Source organism: Haliotis rufescens, unplaced genomic scaffold (assembly GCF_023055435.1).
Source record: "Haliotis rufescens isolate VD_foot unplaced genomic scaffold, xgHalRufe1.0.p SCAF_16, whole genome shotgun sequence".
NCBI lineage: Eukaryota > Metazoa > Mollusca > Gastropoda > Lepetellida > Haliotidae > Haliotis > Haliotis rufescens.
In genome coordinates, this window is record NW_025963846.1 from 15,653,253 (window position 1) to 15,666,273 (window position 13,021).

The window sequence follows — 13,021 nt, forward strand, 5'->3', positions numbered from 1 at the left end:
CACTGCACTAACCTGCACTAACCCGAACTAACAACCTGCACGTAGGCGCATTACTTTATAGAAAGACACTTCCAAATTCTTTAGATTTAGGTTCAAAATCGGGGATTGTTTGGTTGTCAGAGGCGGTGTCAGCCTCTTTGTATCCGCCTTAAGCATGCCCGACCACTGGATAACGACGGTCACACATTTGAGGCAAAAGGGGGTCAAGAGGACTTATGCAGTGATGCTGCTAATAATATATTCAGTGGAAATTGACTGTCACGAAGGCACTATGGAGGCACAAGAAATCAAAGGTTCATATTTCGAGGCATTGATTGCCAAGAATTATTAAGTGGCACTTCTCTGGCACGAACACACCCTGGAGGGAAAACAGTGACATGAAGATCTTGAGGCTATGAATGCCAAGAAGATATTCAGTGACACTTCACAGTCACGAACACACCCTGGAGGCAGAAGAATTCTGAGAGAACATTTCGAGGCATTGATTGCTAAGAATATATTCTATGACACTTTACTGTCACGAAGCCACCCTGGAGGCAGAAAGGTTTCAAGAGGACAATTCGAAGCATTGATTGCCAAAAATATTTCAAGTGACATTTCACTATCACGAAGACACCCTTGAGGCGGAAGAAATGAAAGTGCACATTTCAAGTCGTTGATTGAGAGGACTGTATTAAGTGACACTTCCCTGTCACGAAGACTCCCTGGCGGCAAAAGAGATCCAAGAGGACATTTCGATGCATTGCTTGCTAAGAATATATTCAATGACACTTCACTGTCACAAAGACACCCTAAAGGCAGAGGAGTTCCATTAGGATTGTCACGAAGACATCCTCAAGGCAGAAGATATCTAAAAGAACATTTCGAGGCATCGACTGTAAAGAAGATATTCTATGACACTTCACTGTCACGAAGACACCCTTGAGGCGGAAGAAATGAAAGTGCACATTTCAAGTCATTGATTGAGAGGACTGTATTAAGTGACACTTCCCTGTCACGAAGACTCCCTGGAGGCAAAAGAGATCCTAACATGGAGGCAGAAAGCTTGCAAGAGGACATTTCGATGCATTGATTGCTAAAAAGATATTCAGTGACACTTCCCTGCCACGAAGACACCCTGGAGGCACAATTGTTCCAAGAAGACATCTCGAGGCATTGATTGCCAAGAAAATATCAAGTGACATTTCTCTGTCACTAAGACATCCTAAAAGAGATCTAAGAGGATATTTTGAGGCATCGATTGCTAAAAATATATTTAAAGACACTTCACTGTCATGAAGACACACTGGAGGGAGAAGAGCTCTAAGAGGCCATTTCGAGGCATTGATTGCTAAGAATATATTCAATGACACTTCACTGTCACAAAGACCCCCTAAAGGCAGAGGAGTTCCATTAGGATTTCACGAAGACATCCTGAAGGCAGAAGATTTCTCAGAGAACATTTCGAGGCATTGACTGCTAAGAAGATATTTAATGACACTTCACTGTCACATAGACACTATGGAGGCAGAAGAGATCAAAGTGCACATTTCGAGGTATTGATTGCCGAGAATGTATTAAGTGGCACTTCTCTGTCACTAAGACACCCTGGAGGCACAATTGTTCCAAGAAGACATCTCGAGGCATTGATTGCCAAGAAAATATCAAGGAAGGAATAAGAGCGGAACAAAGCATCTGGAGGCAATGAACGCCCCTATTATAATGAGTGCCAATTCACTGTCAGCAAGAGACCCTGGAGACAGAAGAGCTCCAGGAGGTACATGGGAACATCTCGAGGCATCGATCTCCTTTTCGTGGCATTGATTGCCAAGAATACATTCAGTGACTCTGCTCTGTCACTAAGACACCCTGGAGACAGAAGAGTTCCAGGAGGACATATCTAGGCATTGATTGCAAAGAGTGGATTAAGTGTCACGAAAACACTCTGGAGGCAGAAGAGTTCCATGAGGACATCTCGAGGCTTTGATTGTCAAGATTATAACGAATGGTACTTCACTGTCACAAAGACACCCTGGAGGCAGAAGGTTTCTAAGAGGTCATTTCGATTCATTGCTTCTAAGAATACATTTAGTGACACTTAACTGTCACGAAGACACCCATGAGACAGAAGAGTTCGATAGGACATCTCGAGGCATTGATTGCCAAGATTATATTTAGTGGCGCTTCACTGTCACAACAACAGCTTGGAGGCATAAGGTTTCTCAAAGGACATTTCAATTCATTGATTGCTAAAAATACATTCAGTGACACTTCACTGTCACGAAGACACCCTTAAGATAGAAGAGTTCCATGAGGACATCTCTAAGCATTAATTGCCAAGATTATATTGAGTGGCACTTCCCTGTCACGAAAACACCCTTGAGGAAGAAGAGTGCCAATAACTCCACTAGAGGCAATGATTGCCAAGATTATATTCATTGACAATTCTCTGTCACGACGACAACTTGGAGGCAGAAGAGTGGCATTTATCATGAGGAGGCAACGACAGCCAAGGATATATTCAGTGCCAATACAATGTCATGAAGACACCCTTCAGGCAAAAGAATTCCATGAGGACATCTCGAGATATTGATTGGAAAGAATGTAATAAGTGGCACTTCTCTGACACGAAGACACCCTGGAGGCAGAAGAGATCAAAGTGCACATTTCGAGGTATTGATTGCCGAGAATGTATTAAGTGGCACTTCTCTGTCATGAAGACACCCTGGAAGCAGAAAGGTTTCAAGAGGACATGTTGAGGCATTGATTGCTAAGAATATATTCAATGACACTTCACTGTCACGAAGACACCTTGGAGGCAGAGGATTTCTGAGAGGACATCTCGAAGCGTTGATTGCTAAGATGATATTCAGTGACACTTCACTGGCACGAAGACACCCTGGGGGCAGAAAGTTTCACGAGGACATTTCGAGGCATTGATTGCCAAGAATATATTCAGTGAAATTTCCATGTCACGAAAACACCCTTGAGGCAGAAGAGTGCCAATAAGTCCACTAGAGGCAATGATTGCCAAGATTATGTTCATTGACAATTCTCTGTCGCGATGACAACTTGGAGGCGGAAGAGTGGCATTTATCATGAGGAGGCAACGACAGCCAAGGATATATTCAGTGTCAATACAATGTCATTCTCTTAAATTGAGGTCAAGGTCATTACACCAAAAGTGCTTCTAACTTTCTGTTTATGGTAGCTAGTTGAATAGCACTTTCTGTTTTGAAGTTGTCTTCTTTCCAAACGAGAAATGATGTCATTTAACTGGAAGTGTCAACAACTTTCTTAGTAATGTTGGTGCAGAACTGTTTTTAAGTTGTGATGCATTAAGCTTATGTTATGTTTGGCCTTTACTACAATTAAGCCAGTTTGTCTGTTTTCCCATTACAGAGGTGAAGTTATCAAACCAAGAGTGCTTACATAGACAGCTTGAGGCACAGGACTAACTTCTACTGCATTTGGCAACATGAGGTATCCGACATGAATATAAGACATGCATTGATGAGGTCATCTGTCACTTGAGTAGATGGAAGTTAAAATAGGTCATGATACACGTTTGTTGTGGTAAAGTTTTCGCTATTCACGAAAAATAATGATGGGACTAGTTCTGTATTGCATGCAATTTAATATATATTTATTCATATATGTTTTACATGTTTATCCTTGCATCTGTAGGTAGTTGTAGAATAGCATTACTGTTGTAAATATGTAAGCTTAGTGCCATAAGGTAGAAATGGATCCCATACACCTGGGAATATTGTAACAATTTAAACCTTTAAAATTATGGTCGCGGTTGTTTGATCAACAGCCATGGCGAGATGAAGTCTGAAATGCATTGCTTCGATGCTGTCAGTGCCATTCAAATTGATTAGCAGAGACAGAAAGCATTAATTATGAGAAACAAAACGCGCTGATGGCTGAAAATCAATGTTACGACAATACTAATTCTACATGTCACCAATTTGTAAGTGCTTACTTGTAACGTTGTCTTTCTTTTTCATTCAGTATGAATCACTTGATCCACCAAGACTTGAACGAGCTGTGGAGGACAAGTAGTTGGTACCTGACAAAGGCCAGTGTGATGGACATTACTTGGACCGGGTACCACCTGGAAAACTCGCAGTTGTGCCCTGAATGATTGTGCACCATCCTCTAATCACTCGAACGTGATGCCACACTTACAACTACTGTGAATACTACCACTGTAGTTTTTCGCTGGGGACTAGGTGGTTTCAATATCATACTTGTGAGGCTGATTTTCATGAACTAAAGTGTCACGCCATTTTCTGTATCAAACCATGTATAATAAAAGTATGAAAAATCCACTAATTGGTTTTCATTGTAGCTAATCGGGCATTTGAAGCCATGTGAGAGTATGAAATGATTTGTTGAAAATCTTGATATGATTCCCTAGTCTATCAGGCCAAATGATTTTCTCGCACTGCAAAATATATTGATTGACCACAGAGCCTAAGGTTTCAACACCAACGTGTTGTTTACTACAAAAAATGACTGCTGAGCGATATTTTGAAGTACATAATACAAAGTGGTAAATAATAAATGTCTGGCAGAAATTTCTGGAGGTATAAAAAAGATTCTTCCAGAAATTTCTGCAGTACAAAACAAATCAGTCAGATTTGAGCTCATTTGAGGAACATAAACTTTCCAATGTTATTAAGTGTGTTCCTGTAGGCTCGATCCCTTTATGGTCATGTTCGGACTGCTGACCATTCCAAAGTTGTATCGCCTTTCCTTCATGTAAGTTATATCCCAGCGTGTTACATGTAGGTTCATGCGGAGGAAACGTCTGAAGCGGTACAGAACGTAGGAGAACCCAATTGTCAGTAAAATGATAAAATATAAAACCTAGGAAATTTGAAAATTAGGCTAAAAAAAATACATTGCTCTCGCTGTCAGTTGACAATGCATTTGTTTGCAAACAACTCTCGCAATGCAATTTAATTTTGATTTTCTAACAAAAATGATCACACATATCTTCACACCACGATTAAGTGGTATTCAAGGTGAAATATTCACGTGAAACGTGTGACGCACCACCTGAGAAGGGATGTATCAAGGTGTTTCTGTTCAAATAATGTTTTCTCATCAACTGACCTGACATAAATGATCAAACGTGCTCCATTCATTCAATATTTGGCAAGAAATGACATATGTTCTCTTCTATGGAAACTCATTTAAACACAAAGAAAGTAGTTCCTGCAGCTTCGTTTTATTGAAAATGTTTCCACTGACGCGTACAGCGTTCTAAATGAGCAAACACCATAACATGGACAGAATCAACATCAGAATATTAAAGCGAAGTGACTTACACTTTGAGGACAAAAGACGCATCAACAGCCACTGTTTTATTCGACTATTTAACGTTACAAAAACATCAGTTGAAAAAGAGGAAGTAAGAAATATAAGGAAACAAAAAGTGAAACATAAAAAAGTAGCCAGTTCCTGGGACTACATATCATCAATTCTGAGTCACTCGGGTGAATGAGAGAGCTCAGCATTATTCCGGACGTAAAATGTTAAAATTGCAGAATAATCAATCAATGTAGTTTAAGTATGTGCTGCTTGTTGATCAGTTCGGGAAACATGCGTCTACAGGTAATTGATGTGTGATGACACTAGAAACCCTGGATCTGCCTATGCCTCTGCTTGCTACACAATAATATAAAATATAATTTCCGTCGCTAGCTTGTCAGTTTTTGCTGACTGTGTCGTTCAACATAATATACCACACCTCACTTCACGTACAAAAAATAATAAATTATTGTTGATACCCTATCTTGTGTAAACGGGACAGTTATAATAGCTTTTCGTCACAGGGTTGGTTGGTTTGTTGTTTAACGCCGCACTCAGCAATATTCCAGCTACATGACGGCGGTCCGTAAATAATCTAGTCTGGACCAGACAATCCAGTGATTGATATCATGAGCATCGATCCACGCAATTGGGATTTATGACATGGATCAACCAAGTCAACGAGCCTGACCACCCGATCCCGTTAGTCGCCTTTTACTCGTCACGGGATCAAGTTTTACACATGGTTCTTATTATTGACCATAAGAGAGAAATGTTCAGAGGAGATAATGCCGGACTGCACGTTTCACTCTTGCCTATGAATACATTACATAACCACTTTCACATGGCTGTCCAAATCGCCAAACATTAACTCCACAGAAGATTTGGGCTAGCCAGGACCCAAAGCCTTCTTCAATCCATGCCGGGACGATGCGGATCAGTTTGGGGGTCACGTAGTAGTCTCAATAGCTACCGAGAACAAGGCCCATTTGTGAACTGACATCATCACTGCTTGAACTTTTATTGACTTATTTACAATTACTAACATTCTCACATTCAGGCCATCATTTTCATGTGAGACGTTGACTTACCTTTACACGTGTTCGCAATGGGTGGGGCAGAAAAATCGCACCTTTTCGCAAACATCTGATGTCATCACTACTTTTCACAGTTATTCATGAACACTTGATATGGTCGCACTCGTAGATTGGACACGGGTGTCACTTTTATTTCCATGTTGTAATTTTAGCGGTAACACTGTGTGTAACACTCACGCACATTAATTTAATTTATCAGGGAATGGTGTTGGCGTTTGCTGTATACGATGGCTGGCTGAAAAGTTCCAAGCCTAAGTGGGATATCTCAATCGGATTGAAACAAACTTTTGTCACCAACAAGTACAATCATTAAATGAATCATAGACATAATAGTGTTTTATTGTCTTTGTACCCGACCATCTTGTGAACCCACCCATTGAAATCACCAGAAATGGACAAAACTGGCTATAGGGCAGTCATTAAGTATCTGCAACTGAAAGGACTAACACCAACACAGATACATGCTGACATGGTCTCCACTTTAGGGGATGATGCCCCTTCCTTTTCCACTGTAAAGAAGTGGGCTTCGGAATTCAAGCGTGGCAGAGAGAGCCTTGACGATGACCCGCGTCCAGGAAGGCCTTCAACAGCAACCATTCCGGAAAACATTACCCGGATGCATGACATGGTGATGGCTGATCGACGATTTACCACTCGACATATTGTCAGTGTTGTGGGCATCTCTCATGGGAGGGTTGAGCACATTATCACCAACGAGTTGGGAATGACAAACGTTTCTGCAAGATGGGTGCCAAAGCTCTTGACAGCCGATCAGAAACGTGTCAGATTCCTGACGTCCCGTGACAATTTATGCCGTTTTGAAGCAGATCCCGATGTTTTTTGGCCCTATTTGTAACCATGGATGAGACCTGGATTCATCACTTTCAACCAGAAACCAAAATTCAGTCTAAACAATGGAAGCATCCGGAATCACCAGCCTCCCCAAAAAGCCAAGTCGGTTCCTTCTGCTGGAAAGGTGATGGCTTCAGTCTTTTGGGACTCCAAGGGTATTCTGCCGATTGACTATCTTGAAAAAGGCCAGACTATCAATGGAAGATATTATGCTGACCTACTGAGACAGCTGCGTGAAGCTATCAAAGCTAAGCGACGGGGAATTCTCAAAGGGGTCCTGTTCCACCAAGACAATGCTCCTGTTCACAAATCGGTGGTTGCCATGTCAGCAATCCATGATTGTGGCTTCGAACTCATTGACCATCCCCCTTATTCACCCGATTTGGCCCCGTCAGACTTCCACCTGTTTCCCAAAATGTAAAAGGAACTAGCCGGTCGCCATTTTCCTGGTAATGATGACGTCATTTCCGCTGTGAATGACTTTTTTAGGGTGGCTGAAGAAAATTTCTATTTGACCGGCATCCAGGCCTTGTAGCATTGCTGGCAAAAGTGTGTTAACCTGGAAGGGGACTATGTGGAGAAATAAATGAAAACCATCCACTTGGTACGGGTCTTTCACAGTTAGGCTTGGAATTTTTCAGCCAGCCCTCGTATTACAAGATACATATGGAATGGAGCAATGCCTTTGATCCCGTTAGTGACATGTATAACATGTATAACAGTGATTTATGATTAATGAACTGTTATAAAAATATCGAGCAATTAAATTTGGAGAAGCCACATCTGATGTGGACATGGCAAACGTTGAATTACGAATTGTTGTATAAGAGCACCAATTACTGCATTTTTAAGATATCACGTAATCCCCAAATCATTAACGATGTATCCAACAATGGGTATACATCCAATCAACAACATTAGTAATCTATGTTAAAATAGAAAACATGTAAGTCTCCTAAAAGCAAGGCTTGACCAACTTACTGGTACATTAGCATCAAATAGGATCATATCCATATGGTCTAATCAATGTATTGATGTACGTGGGGAGACCTGGCCAGCTTACATGTGTAATAATATACAAAGCAATATGTCATCAGGTCGGTTCGTGACCAGTGAAGATCCGGGGTAGAATAGATCTTCAGCGGCCCATGCTTGCCGTAAAAGGCGACTATGCTTGTCGTAAGAGGCAACTGACGGGATCGGATGGTCAGGCTCGCAAACATGGTATCCCAATTGCGTGGATCAATGCTCATGATATCAGTCATATATCATGAAACACTGAACATTGAACCATATATGTAATCCTGACACAGGACACCTCACATTTGAAGTCAGGATTTGTGTGAGTCAGTGTGTTGGGTTTAACGCCGTTTTGAACAGGATTCCAGTTATATCACGGCGTGCCAGCTAGACGTGGGAGGAAAGCCCATAGTGATGCAGGTTTCAAACGTTTATCACCTTGGTGAAACCCACAAGCACGGGTGTGGTGCTGACAAACCTAGAAAGGTAATCGGGGCGAACCGGGATTCGATCTCACAATCATATGTTTTCAATGGACCTAACTCTTCGCTGTGAATTGTTGCGCCTTAGACGACTGGGCCACCCATGGACTCAAATCAGAATTTGATCAACAACTGTTTATGCAACATCGCGAGGGCACCTTTTTAAAACGACGTCCAAGCTTATACTTGATTATCTGTTATTATATTCATTGAACCAATGACTTGCATGCACAAAACATGATAATGATGTATGATGAAACTATTCCTTTGTCACACGGATGTTATGTGTGGATAGTGCTTGAATAGGATCCGACCCGTGACGATCCGGGGTAGAATAGGTCTTCTGCAACCCATGCTTGTCGTAAGAGGCGACTAACGGGATCGGGTGGTCAGGCTCGCTGAATTGGTTGATGCATGTCATCGTATTCCAATTGCGTGGATCGATGCACATGATGTCAATCACTGGATTGTCTGGTCCAGACTCGATTATTTACAAACCGCCTTCATATAGCTGGAATATTGCTGAGTGCGGCGTTAAACAACAAACAAACAAACTGTTCATAGAATTTTAGATCTTCACAATCACCGGGTGTGACCATGTAGACAGAATCTCGTTAGGGTTTGTGATTTTTACATTTGCCCAATGACCATGGTGAGTATTGTTGGGGATACCAAAGGTGACAGTTTACTATTAGAGGAAATTGGTTGTGAGTACTCATACCATTCGGATAGGATATCTTCAGGATTTTAATCTTTTCCTTCTCTGTGGGTAATCCTTTCACGTTGATGGAAGGAAGTCACTCAACCAGGTCATGACAATGGTAATACGCAAGACTCGGAATCGCGAAAAGATCACCAGAGGTGTTGATGGAGGCTGGAATGCAGCATACAGCATTTCTAGTGTAGGCTGCCACCTCGTCTTTGTTTCAATCGGTATTTAAAACCTTGACCATTCACAGGTGCATTTGTCTATTTACAATGAAGTTGTTTGCTTACTTACTTTGGAGATTTAACGTGCGCTTTCCGACTGATGCGTATTTCGCACACGGTTGTTTGGCGTTCCCAGTATTTATATTACAATCTCACTGATTACTTGTTAACTGGTCACTGCAAGTGCCTTAATTATTTATGTTTCAGTGAACTGAGTTTACTCACATGTTAGCTTTCAAAGGTTGTGAAAGATACTTGTAAAATCCTCAGTTTGAGTTTGTCACTAACTACTGTGAGCGTTTTTGGCATGACTTCTGTGCTTTTATAAACACAGTAACTGCTAAAAGCGGCGTAAAACCATGCTCACTCACAGTAACTGTTAATCCTCTGCATTGTGCTGGCAAATTGGGGATAAACCTGTGACGATCAAACAGACATTTTTGTAAACTTGAAAAGTGATGATGAATTTTAATATTCATATTATTATAGTTTTTCAAATTGTCAATAAAACTTTGATAAAATTGTGCTACACTCTCTGGAAAAAATGTATTTTCTGTGGGTAAGTTTATATGTCACGTCACATCAGCATTTATTTTCAGTTATATTGCGGCGAAATAATTGCCAGTTTTTTGGGACTACATGTAACCTGGCTGCGTTTATTTTCTTATACAGGTGCTTGGCTGCCTCGGTAGTGCATGATCAATTAGAATTTTTATTGTGTAAACAAATCAGTCGGGTTTGCAATAATAGATGAATAAGTTGATAAATTTGCACCGCAGTTACCGATTAACAACTTAAGACATAGAGACAGGTAGTCGATATATAACATACGTTATGGTCCTGTTAAGACGATTGACAGTTAGAACGTTGGAGTGAGTGAGTATGGCTTTACGCTGCTTTTAGCAATATTCCAGCAATATCGCGGCGGGGGACACCAGAAATGGGCTTCACACATTGTACCCATGTCGGGAATCGAACCCGGGTTTTCGGCGTGACGAGCGAAAGCTTTAACCACTAGGCTACCCGACTAGAACGTTGGAGTAAATGGCCCTATATTGTAGGGTCAATCGCTTTTGACATGTTTAAACTCACTTTAAGGCACATGACAAGTCAAAGCTGGCCGCCCTGATTACGTTCTTATGTTTGACAGCAACAATGCCTGTTGATTCAGAGAAAGATTTTTTACCTTGATCTTCTTACAATTTAGCGAAAATGTCTTCAAAGTCCACAGTTTGTTAAATCGTACAAAAATTAATGTGTTAAAAATCAACGTTTTCTTTTATTGAACACAATATTTGAACTGTATTGCTGTAAACAATTTGCCTGCTGCCTATGTAACTGAAACATATGTATGTATGATCTCCATATGCAACGTCTTATGACCTCTATTATCCCTGCTGACGCTATCATAATGTTCAATTTGGGTCTGGCACACCAAGCGTGAATAAGCATTATACATGTGTTGATAAACCACACTGACGCATATACATTTTTGTAGATATGAAACATTCTAGTTAATTGTGGATACACTGGGCACATATACATAAGAAAACCCCGTGACCTATGAATTGGTACCTTGATATGCATTACATTACATTACATTACATTATTGAGTATAGTAAGGATTTATAGGTATATATGTTGACTATAAATTATAAATGATGTATATATGTAAATACGGATATATCAAATATAATACTAGAACATATGGATTTTTGTTACAGAGGGGGAAAGTTTGAAATATAGATAAAATTACGGCCTAATATATTAGTAATGTATAGCTTTGTTAGATGTAAAGCATAGCAGGATATAGTAATATAAACAGTTAGGCTGTTTTTGAGTATGAGGGGCCTGCTAAATAAAGGAAAACTAAAGTGAAGCCTAGCTTCAACATTCATATATTTTTATGTTAACATGTTTTATAGCGCTTGTACAAGAAACATATTCTCCAGCAAAAGTAATTAAGCATTAAGAAACCTGACAGACACTTTTGACGTTCAATCCGTAATCTGTAGGTTTGTTCATAGGGATCGATCTTTCTGAAGCATTGTTTTCACACAACAGCCGATAACCCCTAAGCTTACTCTGCTCCATTCGCCTTATTCAAAACAATTCCGCGAGAGAAGTTTCAGCTCTAGTGACCAACTGCGAGTAGGCTTCTTTCCCGGGAATACCTCTGCCTTCTGGCTTCAAACGACCGAAGCATTTATTTTGTAATCTAGGCTTACATACATTTACACACACGCACGCACACACATAAATACACATACATAATTTACATACATTTAATCATACATACAGTCATACATACCATGCATACACATAGCCATGTAACCATGCGTACATACTGAATAGGAAGCGTGTGTAAAATCTTTATATTGTGGTAACTGTCACACCTGACTTATTTGTCTGAATGACACGTCTGAAAACAAGGGGTGAACCGTTACACAGTAACTCGGGGTAACGATTTTCTGTGCTATAGAATCAAAGTACCGTTGTGCTGCATGTGTATGGAGTACATATATCTCACGATGATGTGTCATTCCTTAACCAGTACGATGTATGGCATAAGTATATACACTTAAAAGTAGACACATGTTAACGATAATAATGACAGAGAGATAAAAAAAAACGCAGGTCGGGTAAGTATTATTACCTTGGTTAATTATAAGTTGCCATTTTTTAAACAGTTTTTCATAAGATGAAAGAAATGATGGTGCAGAAAAAAGACTAGCAATTAACACTATAACCGTGATGCAAACGCGTTACTTTATACAATCCACAAAGAACAATATATAGGACGCCTTTTTACTATTTATTCGTTATATGATATCAATAATTCATTTATTGATACTAAAGAATGGATTTATATCACACATTTGATTTTGTTTGATCATGAAATGTTTATTAATATGGCAAATCGGTTTTTAGATATCAATAACTGAATTTATTATCAAATGATGTACTTTATCATCTAAAAAATAAAATATGGTATTGTATCTATAGCCTTCGTCTCCGTGAACGTTATGCCCATTTTCGTAACATTTGCATATATGGTCATATTCAGATGATGTCTCTACATATATGTAAGGGCAAGCTTCTTCCCTTTGTTTAATCAGCAGCTGTCCTCCTGGCTATGAATGTGGAACACAGGCTTTAGGGTTACATATGAATCTTGTTATCATTGTATTTTAATGCGATTTGAATATTATTATTTACTATCGTACTTACTTTATGTTTTAAATGAGACGTTTTATATTTAGATGTCACCACAAATTACAATTATTGCTTGTAAGCTTAACACAATTGACAAATACTCTAAAATATATGACTAGT